Raw genomic sequence first — 15,539 nt, 5'->3', positions numbered from 1 at the left:
ACACGCACCTCCCTGTATTTCCTTCTATCACCACCCATGGATACATTAAAAACCCTGAGTTCATACTGAAACCTCCAGCTCTAATCCGACACCACGGGGTTCATTCCAGCTTTGCCTCCTTTCCTTACTGTAACTTCTTTCTTCAACAGTGAGAAACCTGGCTGTACCATCCACAAGAATTTACGCATTTGCTTGCTCCTAGTGTTTGTGTAAAATAGCTTCAAAACTGCTCACCTGTACCCCTGTGGAAAATTAATGTTCTAACTGGAGAACAGTAGTTATGAATGCTTCTTTTTGGCGTTAGCCTCCCAGTATCCAGTCATCCTGCTGCTTTCCAAGTTCCTGAGGTTGCTTCTTTGTTTTCTCCCTGCCTCCAGTGTGGTTGTATATTCATTTGTAATCAGGTAAAGCTGTTTGTTACTATTTGTATTTCATCCTGGGTTCCCCTCTCCTCCAGGTTGACTTTTGCTATACATTTAGTTTTTTTGGTATGGGATTCCAAGGTTCTGAGTCAGACTATAAAAAAAGGTATACTCAGAGAAGGGTCTCTCTTCCCTCGTCTGGCTTCTGCCCTGTTCCCAGCCTCCTGATCTTTCCACGCTGTTCCCATCCACCAGCTGGAAGGAACCGATCTCATTAGTTTACAAAATCTATTCTTTTTTTTTTTTTTTTCAACGTTTATTTATTTTTGGGACAGAGAGAGAGCATGAACAGGGGAGGGGCAGAGAGAGAGGGAGACACAGAATCGGAAACAGGCTCCAGGCTCTGAGCCATCAGCCCAGAGCCCGACGCGGGGCTCGAACTCACGGACCGCGAGATCGTGACCTGGCTGAAGTCGGACGCTTAACCGACTGAGCCACCCAGGCGCCCCTACAAAATCTATTCTTAAGTGATTTTGTCTTCCTAAGATTTATTTCCCCTATAATTATCAGTAACTCATAAATCTCCCCAAGGTCTAACTCCTTCTCGACAGCCTTGTCTTCAAAAATATTTATACAGACACATCTTTTCAATTTGTTTTAATTAATGCCCTTTGTACTGTTGGGAGTGTTACTTAACTGTTTTATTGGATTTGGGCCTGGGTTTTCCGAATGCTCTTTGCATGAGTTCTCTTTATGATCTGCTTAGCAAAGAAGGCAAGTGCTTGTGTCTGACTCTGAATAATCTTTGCTTCCTGTTTGAAAGACAAAGATGGTTGCCGGTCCTGGCATATGGGGGAGGGGAGGCTGTCACCTCAGGGGCTAAAGGTTAGGCCTGACGGTTGGTGTGGCAGCAGCAGCAGGCAGAGACAATAAGGGTTTGCTGCAAAGATGGGGGAGATGGTAAGAGCACTGGTTTTGCATTCTGAGAGACTGGGGCTTTGTCCTTTACTTGCTGGGGAGGTCTCATGCAAAACGTGTTACTTCTCCAGGCCTCAGGTTTCCTTATCTTGTAAATGGGAATATTAATAGTTAGTCACAGGAATGTCTTGAGGATGATGTGACTCTATTTGAACCCCTATTCTCCACATGGAAGAAGTCCACTGATGGATAGTGTCCCTTCCTCACTTAGCCCTCCTGTCCTTCTATTACTATTAATACATATCTTGTTTCGATTCTTGTTTTGAGTTTTTAATTAAACTTATCTTGAGATCCTTGTAGATTTATATGCAGTTTAAGAAATGATACAGAGCAATCCCATATGTCTTTCATCCAGTCTCCCCCCATGGTAACTTCTTGCTCCCTTACAGTAGCCTATCACGACCAGGACGTGGGGATCGCTAGAATCCTCCCATCTTTTTCACATTTTACCAGTTGTACATGCGCTCATTTGATTTGTGTGTATTTAGTTCCACGAAATTCCATCACATCCTTAGGCTTCATTTACCCACCACCACCATGGTGGAGCCACATAATAGTTCCCCTAGCACAGACAGCCCTCAGTTGTCCATTTGGAACCACACCCACTTCCCTCCTCTCAAGCCCCATCCCTAAGCCCTGGCAACCACGAATGTATTCTCATTCATAGAAGTTAGCCATCTCAAGAATGCTATATAAATGGAATCACAGAATATGTAACCTTTTAGGACTGGCTTTCTTCACCCGGCATTACTCCCTGGAGGTTCATCAAAGGTGTTGTGTGGATGGTTTCTTTTTATTACTGAATAATAATCTCTGGTACGGATGTGTCACAGTGTAGCTATTCACCCCTTGAAGGACACCTGGATGTTTTCCCGGTGTTTAGCCATATAAAGGAAGCTGTAATGAACATCTGTGTATGGGTTTTGTGTGAAAAATAAGTTTTCCCTTCCCTGGATACATGCTCACGAGTGCGTCTGCTGGGTATATGGTAGTTGCATGTTTAGTTTCAAAAAATCGCCAACCTGTTTTCTAGAGTGGTGGTGCCATTTTACTTTTCCACCAGCAATTATGAGTGGTCCTGTTTCTCTGCATCCTTTCTAGCATTCAGTGTCATTTTTTTTTTTTTTTTAATTTAAGCCTTTGTGATAGGCGTGTGGCAATACCTCGTTGTGGTTTTAAAGTTGCATTCTCCTATGGCTAATGTTTTAAATATCTTTTCATGTGTTTATTATCTGCCATCTGTATATCCTCTTTAGTTAAGTGTCTCTTGGGTGTCTTTTGCCCATTTCCTAACTGGACTGTTTGGGTTTTTATTGTTAAATTTTGAGAATTCTTTGTGTAGTCTAGATAGTAGTCCTCTATCGGATATGTGACCTGTAACCTCAACTCTTTGAGGAATGAGACAGAGTAAACACTAAATAAGCAAACAATGAAACAAAAACCATTACTTTGTTTTCATTTTGTATTTGGTTGTGGGGAAAGGAGATGGGGATGGGAAAATGGGGGAAGAAGCGTCTTCTAGAAGTGTCTTCTAGTTTACGAAGGCACGGGTAATGGTTCCCATTTTTCACAGCATTCTGTGTATGCACAGTAGTAAGGTGGAATGGGAAGGAGAAAAATGCCTGAGGGCCTTGATATAAAGCACATTCACTGCTATTCACCCCTAACTTGGCATGGCCGAGTCAACTGCCCCCTCAGAGACCCTCGCGGGATTGGTTTCTTTTAAGCCACGTCTCCGGGTAGACACATAAAGATAAAGAAATGCTGATTTGTTACTAAATCAGAAAAGTAACCTCCTTTTGAAAGAGTTTGGAATGTAACACTTGTGTGGCCCTCAAGCCCTTGAGGCCTCAGATGAGAAAGAAAAAAATTATCTTGGTTCAAAACAATTGCTGGAATAATTCAACATTCTTAAATCTATCTCCTCTAGAAAAATCTTGTAAATTAGAAATGTGAAAATAAACAGTTTTTCAGGCCAGGCTGGAGAACTGCCCATGAATATATATTAAAATCACTCTATTTGATTAATAAACGTCTGTGTGAGCCCAAGATTAAAGCAACATGCTGAGCTTATATAATATTTACTCCTGCTCTCACGGTATCTCCTAAAGCCCAGAAGACCCCAGACTGGGGCTGTCACTGCCTTAAATAAAATTATTAGAGCTTAATTCCCCCCTTACCTCAGACTGTAGTGTGCCACCTTATCATCGTGATGCATTTAATTCTCTCTATATTCACTGTGTAATAGAGAATCAAAACCAGAGTCACGAGGGTAGCGAAAGTGATGGGCATCACACTGGATGCCGATCAGATATTTTTATTTAACACAGAAAACTGCTGGTGTAAATGATATTGCAGTAAATAGCCTCCAATTTAAAATGCAAGTCGCTGGGAGGAAAACCTGGGAGCCATAAAAAATACTCTTCCCCTCCTCAAGGTTGTCCAAAGGGAAAAAAAGGACAAGGCTTTCAACTGGGTTGTTATCTTTACGATGCAATTTAATCTGGGATGCCACAAACATGTGGGGCAGGATCGTTAGGAAATAACATCATAAAGTATCAAGGAAGGGCTAAAGAAAACAGGAGCAACTGTTTTGTGGTTTTCTCACCCCTATGCATAGATATGAGAATATTATGTTAACCTGTCTGGTCGTGGCCACGGGAACAGGAACTGCTTGAAGCCAGAGCTGGGTTGAGGCCTGCTCAGGATGCAGGCGGGGAGACCAGACGTATACCGGACGGGTCACGTGCACCAGGCTCCCAATGTACACCATCTCACTTAAGCCTTATGATAAATAACCTTGCAAAGTTAGGAGATGTTATTCCCCTGTTGCAGCGGAGCACACACAGGTTGGAGGGGTGAAATAAATTGCTCAAGGTCATGCACTAGTGAGTGGGTGTGCTACCAAGGCCGACTTCAAAGCCAGTACTCTTTCTGTGACCCCATGGTCACAGGGAAGGGAGCAATGCCCCCTCTACGGCTCGCTATTCTGCAGTGCTTGCTCTTGTGGGTTGTGGCATCCAAGGGAAAGCAGCAATAGGGATGAGAATCCCGGAACACGGAAACAAGTCGGGCTGAGTGTGGCTGGGAGGAGTCTGTGTCCTGCCTGGCAGGCTGCCAGGCACCGGCAGGCCTCCTGGATCCCACCTAGGCTGGGGCAGAGATTTGGCTGAGAGCAGGTCTGCTCCCACTTCTGCCCCATGTGTCTAGAAAACTAGTGTTCTTCCTTCTGGAGGCATCCGTTTAGTCAGCCATAGGAGAAGCACAGAGGATGAACTCTGGACTGTAGTTGGGGACTGTGAATCCAAATCAGAGCAGAATCGGGTAACAGAGCCTACCATTTGCAGTTTCTGAGCGCTTGGAAAAACAGACAAGTGCTCAGGGCTAGCAAGGGTTCACTCAGAAGAAGTCATTTCCCTATATGGTAGTTTCCAGATGAGCAAGCAAGTTACAGCCAGGAGGGAGGAATCTTATCCAGGCACGTGACAAGGTCTCACAAAGAGGTGGGAAATGCACCCTGGGCCACCTTGCTGCCAGGAGTTGTGCAGGGCCGTGCACTTGCCCCCAAGGTCGTGCTGGCCTTGGTGAAGAGGGCCTGAAGTCTCAGTCAGCAGTCCTGGTGCGGGATAGCAGTCTGAGCTACCCAGGTGCCGGCAGCCGAGAGTATTCTAGCAGCCGCTTTACCTGGGAAGCCCTGTGCCAAGCTTCCTTCTGTGGCCGAGGCTTCACCTACTAGACATCTGCTGGCCACCTGGTTAAGACTTTGAATGAGTCCCCTTCGCCTTAAAGTCCACATTCCAGACTCCAAGGTCAAGCCTGGACCCCTTCCCACTTCCAGCTAGGCCAGCCACACTTTCTGCTCTCACCAGATCTGGGTTTGAGACCTGCTATTGCTGAGGCCTCGCAAAAGTCTGCCGCTACATGTCTGCAGCACGGGGAGGGGAGAACACCCGCCCTGGGGGCTGAGGTCTGGGTGCAGGCTCCAGCTCCTGACGTATTAGCTGTGGTATCGACAGCCTCACCAAGCCTCAGTTTCCCTGTCTGTAGAGGGAAGGACGACACTACCCTCTGACCCGTGACCAACGTCTGTGTTCCAGCCCTTGCATGTACACCGTCACCATGGCATGGCGACACCCTCTGTTACTCTTGGGCTTAAAGCACCCCTTCTCACCTCCCCCTCCCCCGGCCCCATCTCAGCCACAGGCTCTCAGGAGTAGGACAGGAAGTAACTTCATCTTCATAAAATCCTTCTGTGCTCAGAGGTCTGCACATTATAAGGCTCTTCTCTTCTACTTCGTGGTCATTTTCACAAGGTTCTTTATTTTCACGCCCTGACTTAGCTGCCCACTCTGCCCGGACTCTTCCACTCTGCGCTCTGTAATGGCACGTTCCCTGGCATCTCCTTCTTCACTGAGGGTTCATGGTCCCCCTGCCCCTTTAGCTTCTATCTACCAATCTGTAAAACCATGGTCATACTTTGGCCTTTGCACTTGGCACAATGTGATCCTCTCCATCTACAATCTGGCCACTACTGCGGTGCAATTTCCAAGTCCACAAGGACAACCTCACACACTGGCTCTCTGCCCCCTCATTAGCAAAGTGTTCTCCTCTGTACCCTGAAGCCACTCCGGGTTCCTTTATGCACTGGGCCCTGTAACCCCCAAGATGGCTACAGTCACTAATCTGTTCCTTCTGCTCTCCTTGGCAGCCGTGGATTCTACCGTATCTGGTAAGACTGCACATCCACCTTGCTGGCATCTCCAGTCACTCTTGACCCTGCCCTGCCTGCCTCCTCTCTCCCCTCTCCTTCTGCATTTCAGTTCTGATCACTCGAGATCCCAGGTCAGTCCTTTCAAGGATGCTCATGGCAACACCTGAAGCCCCACGCCTCTGCATTCCACCATCACATCCAGGTAGCCAACTCCTTCCCCGGCTGAACCCAGCTACCTTCTTTCTCTGTGGTTGCCACAGAGCAACCAAACGCGGCTGGGAAAAGCCACCCCTGGGGCCTCTTGCATTGCTGACTAGCCACACGCCTGGCACGAAGGTGAGGTTCTGGCCCAGGTGGTCTCCTACCGCACACCCACCATCTTCCCTCCTCAAGCCTCTGAGTTCTTGGCAACCCTCACTCTCAGCTGGGGACCATACCCCTTATCTTGGAAGATGAGGGAAGCCACAAGGGGCATCTCTACCTTTGTCCTGTCTGTCCACCCCCGTTACAACAGAGCAGCAGCCTAGGGCCAGTCCGTCCACCTGGGCCTGGACTTGTAGTCCCTATCCCACAGAACATCACCAAACAGGCTGAAAATCAGTCAACTGCAGCCTGAATCTGCTGCCCATGGCAGGCATGTCTTGCTTGGTCCACACAGTGTAATTATTTTTTATTTTTAATGAGTCAATATTTAATATTTTAGAGTTTTTTTAAAAAAGACCTTTTAATTCTGATGTAATTTCAGGCTTAAGGAAAAATACCAAGAATATTACAAACAATTTTGATATACACTTCACCCAGATTCCCCGATGGTCATATTTATCACATTTGCTTTACCTCTCACCCTCTCTCTCTCTCTCCCTCTCTCTCTCTCTCTCTCTCTCTCCCTCTCCCTCCCTCCCTCCCGTCCTCCCTTCCTCTCTCCATATACACACACGTATATATTTTTTCTGAACCAGATGAGTAAATTGCAGACATGGTGTCCCTGTGTCCCTAAAGACTTGGCTATTTCCTTTAATTTTTTTAAATGTTTATTTATTTTTAAGAGAAAGCGCAAGTGCGAGCAGGGGAGGGGCAGAGAGAGAGGGAGACACAGAATCCGAAGCAGGCTCCAGGCTCCGAGTGGTCAGCAAAGAGCCCAATGCGGGCCTCGAACCCACAGACAGCAAGATCATGACCTGAGCCAAAGTCGGACGCTCAGGAACCCCAGCATGTTTCCTTGAAACAAAAGCATCCTTTCACATAACTATAATAAAATCATACAAATTGAGAAGTTAACATCAACACAATACTGTTAGCTAACTTACAGATCCAATTCATGTGTCACGAAATTTCCACTGGTGTCTATTGTAGCAATAATCAGTCAACCCATGATCTGTAGACTGCATTCAGTTATCCTGTCTCTTTAGCTCCTCCTCCATCTAGAATAGCTCTTCAGTCTGCCCGTGGTGACACCGACATTTTATACAGGCTGGTTATTTTGTAGCCTGCTTCTTGCTTTTAGCTTTGTGCCACGTTTCCTCCAGAGGAGACTAAGGCTGCGCACTTGTGGCGGGAACAACACAGCGATGGCGACGGTTTGCCCTCAGTACATCAGGTCAGGAAACACCCCGTCATTACATCCTGTCCTGCTGATATCAGCTCTGATCATTGGGCGAAGATGGTGTCTGCTGGATTTCTCTGCTGTAAAGTTATGATTTTTTCCCTTTCTGATTAACGAGTCTATTGTCAGGAGTTACTCCGTGGGTATGTAAATATCTTATTTCAACCCACTAGTTTTAGAACCCATTAACGATTCTTGCTCCCATTGCTTATTATGTGGTTGCCAAATGGTGATTTTCTGGCTCTATCATTCCTTCTCTGTTTATTAGTTGGCATTCGACTGTAAGAAAAAGCTTTCTTGTCTCTCCCTTTATCTGTTTGTTCATTTAACTAACTTAGTAAGTTGATTTATACCAGTTTAGATTAATGGACTGTATTCAATGAGTTATAATCCTTTACTTCCTTATTTATTTTTATGCTCAAATTGTCCTAGATTTTATCAGTGGGAACTCCTTCAAGCTGGCTCCTGTGTGCTTTTGCTATGTCCCCATTATTTGAGCACGTTCTTATTTTTTGGTTCTGCAAGATATTCCAGGTTCATCTTAGACTTTCCCTGCACCAGCCCCAGAACGAACCATTTTTCCAAAGAGCCCTTTTGATACAGAATGGTATTTAGAAACCAAGATTAGCGGGGCGCCTGGGTGGCTCAGTTGGTTGAGAGTCTGACTTTGGCTCAGGTCATGATCTCATGGTTGATGAGTTCGAGCCCCGTGTCAGGCTCTGTGCTCACAGCTCAGAGCCTGGAGTCTGCTTCAGATTCTGCTTCTCTCTCTCTCTCTCTCTCTCTCTCTCTCTCTCTCTCTGCCCCTCCCCTGCTCATGCTCTGTCTCTGTCTCAAAAATAAACATAAAAAAAAAAAAAAGAAACTGAGATTAGAATGCTAGGTTGTACTATTGCTACTGGGGTATAATTGTCTGTAGACCCTCTCAGCAGATAGGAATAAGATATAGATGTATGTGTGTCTGCATACATACTGACAGACATGTCTGTCTTTCTACCTATCTTATTGTTTATATCCATGAAGTCACAGTAATACCTTCCATTCCAATGTCACATCACTAGGGTATTTCTATGTTCCTTCTGTCTATATTTGTAACTCCGTTGTGTTTGTTACAGAAACCTGATTTCGATTATCCACAAGATATTTATTTAACACTTAATTCTAGGATACAAAGAAAGTAGTTTTGGAATTGCTACTCTGAGACTTTGGGGAAAAGGAACCTATTTATTAGAGTTGAATATCTGTTTACACTTGAATGTTTAGTTTCCCATATGTTGCAATCACAAGCATTGCAACAATCAATAATCTTTGACACATGAATATTCATATTTGCAGCTTCCGTCGCGAAATCAGAAGGTATGGCAACCCCACCTTGGACAGGCCACACATGCTCCCTTCAGGGTGGCTAGTCCGCTTACTCTCTCAGACTTTAACCACAAATAATCCCTCCTTGCTCCTGCACAAACCCCACTTCACCCGGACCTGGCCATTCCTGCAAGTGTCCCCGGTTCTCCTCTCTCATTCTCTCCAACATGGTTGTCAATGGTACCATGTCAGTAAAAGCGTCCTCACAGACAATTATTTGCATGCTGCTAAAGCCCACAGATGCAGGTTTTTGGTCTTCATCTAACTTGACTTCCTAGTAGTATTAGGTGCCGAGCATTCTCTTTCTTTTGTGACCAAAACTGCTCTGGTTCCTTCCTGCTCCTCAGCCTTCTGGGCTCCCTTGCAAGCTCATCCTCCTTTGTGGGGCTGCAAAACGCTACAGCCCCTCGGGGCTTACCTCCCACTGTAATCCTCCCACTCTTTGATCTCATTCACCCCTGTGGACATCTGCCTGTTTTAGCTACAAGTGACTTGCCAATGTCCGCATCCAGGCCTGTCTTCTCTGGCTCTAATCACCACCTTCCCACAGACGTTCACAGGTCTCTCCACCCAGCATGTCTGAAGCTGAACTTGCCTTTGCCCGTCTGGTCCATATCTAGGACTCTTTCTTTCTTGGTGAGTGGCACACTCTCCCCATCGGATCCAATCCAGTATCAGGCCAACTTTACCTTCTGGTAACCTCCCACATCTGTCACCTTCTCTTCAGGGTCTCTTATCAAAAGTACTATTTCAGGGGCACCTGGATGGCTCAGTTGGTTGAGCATCCGACTTCGGTTCAGGTCATGATTTTGCAGTTCATGAGTGAAATCATGACCTGAGCCGAAATCAAGATTCAGATGCTCAACCGATTGAGCCACCCAGGTGCCCTGCACATCCACCTTTCTAGGCCAAGAATACCCTACATCCTCTGACGCCAGCCAACCTCACTTTTAACTTAAAAAGTGCCTCATTATTCTTAACTCAGTCCTTACATACCCACACACTTTCCTTGATTTCTTACTACGTTGAACTGCCTCACTGTTCATACTGAGAACATCAGAGCTTCCTGTCAGTCATCTGAGTAATTTTCTGACGGTCGGATTTGATTAATGTCTGCCTCCCTGTTATGGACTGAATGCTTGTGACACCCCCTCCCAGTTCTTAGTTGAGACTGTACTCCTGATGTGATGGCATTAGGAGGCAGGGGGCCTCTGGGAGGTAACTGGGGTTAGAGGAGGTCATGGGTCTAGAGCTCCCATGAATGGGATTAGCACTCTGATAAGAGTCACAAGAGAGCTTGCTTCCTCTCTCTGCCATCCACCCTGTGCAAGTACAATGAGAAGTCAGCTGGGGCGCCTGGGTGGCGCAGTCGGTTAAGCGTCCGACTTCAGCCAGGTCACGATCTCGTGGTCCGTGAGTTCGAGCCCCGCGTCAGGCTCTGGGCTGATGGCTCAGAGCCTGGAGCCTGTTTCCGATTCTGTGTCTCCCTCTCTCTCTGCCCCTCCCCCGTTCATGCTCTGTCTCTCTCTGTCCCAAAAATAAATAAACGTTGAAAAAAAAAATTTTTTTAAAAAAAGAAGTCAGCTGTCTGCAATCTGGAAGGGCTCTCACCAGAACGGGACCCTGCAGGCACCCTGAGAGCAGACTTCCGGCCTTTAGAACTATAGAAATAAATGTATTGGGGGCACCTAGGCGGCTTGTCGGTTAAGCGGCCAACTCTTGGTTTGGGATCAGATCATGATCTCGGGGTACATTTTGTGGGATTGGGCCCTGCATCAGGCTCTTTGCTCACAGTGCAGAGCCTGCTTGGGATTCTCTCTCTGTCCCTCCCCTATGTGAACACGTGCACGCTCTCTAAAAATAAGCTAAAAATAATGTATTTGGTTTGCTTGCAAACCAGCCCACCTATGATATTTTTGTTTCTAGCAGCCTGAATGACTAAGGCACTCCCCCAGGAGCACAGGGACCACTTCTGTGCCCATGTTGTCTCTTCATCTAGCAAGTTCCCAGCATAGGCAGGTACTCAAGAAACACGTGGAATCACTGAGGCAACATGATGTGGTTACGGGCACACACTGTGGGGCAGACCGGTTGTCTTGCTTCCTGGCTGTGTGACCCTGGGCAGGTGACTCAATCTCTCTGAGCATCAACTTGCTCATCTGTAAAACAGGGAGAATAACGGTACCCACCTCGGAGGGCAGTAATGAAGGTTAAATGAGTCCATGTAATGCACTTACTCCCTGGCAAATAGTAAGGGAGATGTACATCTGTTAAAACAAACAGGTGAACAGTCGCTAAATGAGTAAGTTTAATTAAACTGAAAGAAACTTTGATTTGAAAAAAGACATACAAGTGGCTGTTACTGAAGTATAGGAAATGTAGGCCAACGGCCAAATCCTATTGCCTAGAAATAAACCCTGTAAGTAACAGATAACAGAATTTAAATTTAATTCAACCTCCATTAGTAAGTTTGTGACTACATGTTGGGAAAACAACAACTTACATCTGGGAATACATCCAACATCTCAAAAGAAATGCAGGCTCGGGTTCTTAATATATTCAATGAATGCTGTAGGTGTGTCTGATGGCGTTGACTAGTCATATGTCGGGCTGCATAATTTCTGTCAAAAATCAGCAAACTAAGAATAAAAATCCCAAATGAACTTTTTAAAACCAGTCACCCCCACTACTCAAATTCATCCATCAAGCCTCTGAGAATCTTCTCTGCGAGAGCCCCACACGACATGCGGTACAAAAGCAGGAAGTGCCTAAGGTTAAAGGACCACACTATAAATAACGTCCACTGGCCTCACACATTCATACTAGCCTATCTCTTGTTCCCAAACATTCTCTCAAGTAAAGGACTGTGAAATAAGAGCTGGTTCAACATTTTCTCCTCTGGGCTCATGTGACTGTCAGTGTATTAACAATGAAAATCCACAGAGCTGAGTTTCATCTAATGGATACTTTTTTCATCGTGAAGAAGGGGTTATCCTGTGTTATCACAGGACTAGAGATAGAAGTTTGGCTGTATTGCCTCTGTTGGTTTGTAAGGTTTTGTTGTTTGGGGAGAAGCAGGACGAAGGAAACAAAGGAAGGACAAATGCCGCTTGGAGAAGGGACGCTTATGAAAGGGGAAAGAGCTCCAAGCAGAAAGCCGTTAGAGACGCTGTTCATTTCTCCTTAAAGGTACTAAACAAATGCTTTAGCTAGTTTAATCCAATTTATATGCATGCAATATCAAATTACAGTTGTGAGCTGTCTTAGTGAAAATATACCAACAGAAGGGACATTCACTTTTCTTTGTGAAAAAAGAAAGTCAGCTGTAGGGCCAGATTTTCATCCAGCTTTAATCGTGAGCTGATTCTGATGGAGGGGAAAGGCACTGTTTGAATATATGTCCCTGGAGAGATCACGGGGGTCGGGTTATGGCTTGGCGCATAGATCTGCTGGCTTTTGGCGCCTGCTGCCAGTGACTGGGGGTGTGGGTGGGAGATGAGGCCTGACTGAGCACAGAAAGAAAATCCACACCACACACCCCTCAAGGTGGCAGGAAAGTTCCTTTCTCCAAGACCTGGGTCCTCCCTGCTTTGTCAGCCTCCTCTCCCTCCCATATGCTGGAATGTGATTCTCTTCCACCGCTGTGTTTACCCATACTCCTTTCTCTGTCCATAATGCCCCCTAAACTGTCTCTCACATTCCCCAAGCCTTGGGTGTCATCTCCCCCAAGAGGCCTCCCCCACATGCCAGGTGGGAAGGGCCCCTCCTTTTTACCAAGTGCCACAGTCACCTGCTACCATGCGTCTCACTGTCTAAGGGAGGCAGACAGTCCTATCCCACAGAGGTAAAATTCCTCAGGTGACCTAGGTTACTCATGCATTCCTGTTGGGCAGGGCATGCAATTTAATCAATTCTATCTCCGGCAACAGTGCCCGGTCTGGAGAAGACGCTGTAAATATCTGTGGGATGTTGAAAGTTGTCAACCAAATGTATAACATTCAATGACACAAGCAGGGGACTCCATTCTGGACTTTCAAAAGTGACCAAGTACTTTGCATAGAAGAATGACTGAGAATAAAGAAAAGAAAGTGCTTGAGGACATTCATAACCAAGGCCCCTCCACCCACAAATACCCCGATTGATAGAAATCACATATAATACACATAATATATCCATGATAGATTATCCATGCATTCTGTGGTTACCATGATCTTGGGAGATCAGGAACACTCTCTGACACCTCGCTGGGCCATGCCAGAGCCTTCCTTCCCATGCAGCAAAAAGAGAGTCTGCAACTACATCAAGGGATGCTTATGTCCCCCAAATAGTACAGATGAAGATACCTGTCTGTGAAGTGACACATTCTACAATGCAGACCGCATACTCTACCCTGATGAGCCTCACAGCAAAGACAACACCCATGAAGCCAGGGGGCATTTCTGTTGAGTCAAGGTTGGCAGGAAAAGGCACTTAGTGGCTAAGAGTCAAACAGATGTTTATATCAAGTCAAGCAGAGGGTATATATCCTGAAAAGAACATTACTCCACGCACTGTTTAGAGATTTATAGGGAAATAAATTTCTTCTTACTTCCAAATAGAAATGTTCTTTTTTCCCCCACACACTTGCTTTAGGATAAATTTTGTGAAGTGGAATTGCTAGACCAAGAGTATATACTTTCTTTCTGAGAGATAAGGACACTTTTTATTTTAACACAAAAATAATTATTGACCTTACAAATTAATTCTTTAATACATCGGGGCGCCTGGGTGGCTCAGTCGGTTGAGTGTCCGACTTCGGCTCAGGTCATGATCTCACAGTTTGTGGGTTCGAGCCCCACATCGGGCTCTGTGCTGAATGCTTGCTCAGAGCCTGGAGCCTGCTTCAGATTCTGTGTCTCCTTCTCTCTCTCTCTCTGCCCCTCCTCCGCTCGTGCTCTGTCTCATTGTGTCTCTCAAAAATAAATAAATGTAAATTTAAAACAATTCTTTAATACATCTACCAACCAGTTGGTCGGTCTTCAGATTTTCCCAACTCTTGCATGAATATCATTTTATAGTTGACGTGAATCAGGATTCAAATAAGGTCCATACATGGTATTGTTTCATATGTGTCTTAAATGTCTTGAATTATACAGTTTCCAATTCTTCTTTCTCACTACTTATTTGTTAAAGAAATCGGGTCATATGTCCTACGGAATTTATCACATTTTACATATAACTGAAGCAGCCTTGTGAAATCTTTTTTTTTTTTTTTAAGTTTGGTATTTTTTATTGAGGTATAATTGACATACAATAAACCAAATATATTTAAAGGGTATAATTTAGTATGTTTTAGCATGTATATACCCAAGAAACCAAAACAACAATCAAAATAATGAACACAGTATCACTTCCCAATGTTTTCCTTGTGCCATTTTGTAATCCTTCTCTCCTGCCCCATGCTACACCCTGACCCCCAACTACTAATCTGTTTGCTGTCACTGTAGATTAGTTTGTAACTTCTAGAATTTTTTTTACATATGGAATACATAAAATATGTACTCTTTTTTTGCTCTGGCTTCTTTCAGCATAATTATTTTGAGATTCATCTATGTTTTGGGTTCCTTCTTTTTTGTTGCTGAGTACTATTCCACTGTGTGGATAAGCCACCACCTGTTTATTCACGTGTTGATGGAAGCTTGGATTGTTTCCAGTTTGGGGCCATTGTAATTAAGCTGCTCTGAACATTTGTGCATGAGTCTTCACGTGAGTGGAAGCTTTAATTTCTCTTGGGTAAATACCTAGAAATGGAACAGCTGAATCATATGGCAGGTAAACATTTGGCTTGAAAGAAATTGTCAAGCTGTTTTCCATAGCCATTGCATATTCATGTTCCTACCAGCAGTGACTGAAACTTGCAATTGTTCCATGTCTTTGACCATAGTTCTAGGTTAGCCTTTTCAATTTTAGCCATTCTGGTATGGGAGTAGTGGTATCTCTTATTTGTGGTCTTATTCTACATCTCCCTTATTTAATTCAACATCTCTCCATGTGCTTATTTGCCATACCTCTATCTTTTTTTGGTGAAGACTCTGTTCCAGTATTTTCCCCATTTTTTTATTGTTTTTTTTTTTTTTAATTACTGAATTAAGAGGTCCTTATATATTGTAGGTGCAATCTTTTATCAGATATAGGCTTTGCAAGTCTTTTCTCCCAGTCTATGGCTTGTCTTTTCATTCTCGTACTCATTTTTGAAGAATGGAAGCTTTTAATTTTAATAAGGTCTAATTTATACTTTTTTTTTTTCTATTTGGAGTATGCTTTTTGTGGGGTCTCATCTGAGAAGTCTTAACCTAAGGTCACAAAGATTTTCCCTATGTTTTCTTCTAGAAATTTTATAGTTTTAGGCTTCATAGCAGCACTTTCAACAATAGCCAAATTATGGAAAGAGCCTAAATGTCCATCAACTGACAAATAGATAAAGAAATTGTGGTTTATATATACAATGGAATCCTACTTGGCAATGAGAAAGAATGAAATC

At 44.6% G+C, this 15,539-nt stretch overlaps 1 protein-coding gene and 1 long non-coding RNA gene across 3 annotated transcripts in view; one reads left to right on the top strand and one right to left on the bottom strand.

Annotated features, from left to right (window-relative positions):
• Positions 1-15,539, bottom strand: part of NMNAT3 (nicotinamide nucleotide adenylyltransferase 3) — a 116,010-nt gene that overhangs the window by 35,944 nt on the left and 64,527 nt on the right. The gene's annotated exons all lie outside the window — the stretch shown is intronic.
• Positions 11,652-15,539, top strand: part of LOC123611497 — a 29,488-nt gene continuing 25,600 nt past the window's right edge. The window contains exon 1 of the long non-coding RNA XR_006718703.1: positions 11,652-12,208. This is a non-coding gene — a long non-coding RNA (uncharacterized LOC123611497). The remainder of the gene's footprint in view (positions 12,209-15,539) is intronic.

Source organism: Leopardus geoffroyi, chromosome C2, assembly GCF_018350155.1.
Source record: "Leopardus geoffroyi isolate Oge1 chromosome C2, O.geoffroyi_Oge1_pat1.0, whole genome shotgun sequence".
Lineage (NCBI taxonomy): Eukaryota > Metazoa > Chordata > Mammalia > Carnivora > Felidae > Leopardus > Leopardus geoffroyi.
The sequence above is the reverse complement of the archived record's forward strand: the minus strand, read 5'-3'. Positions and strand labels throughout refer to the sequence as shown.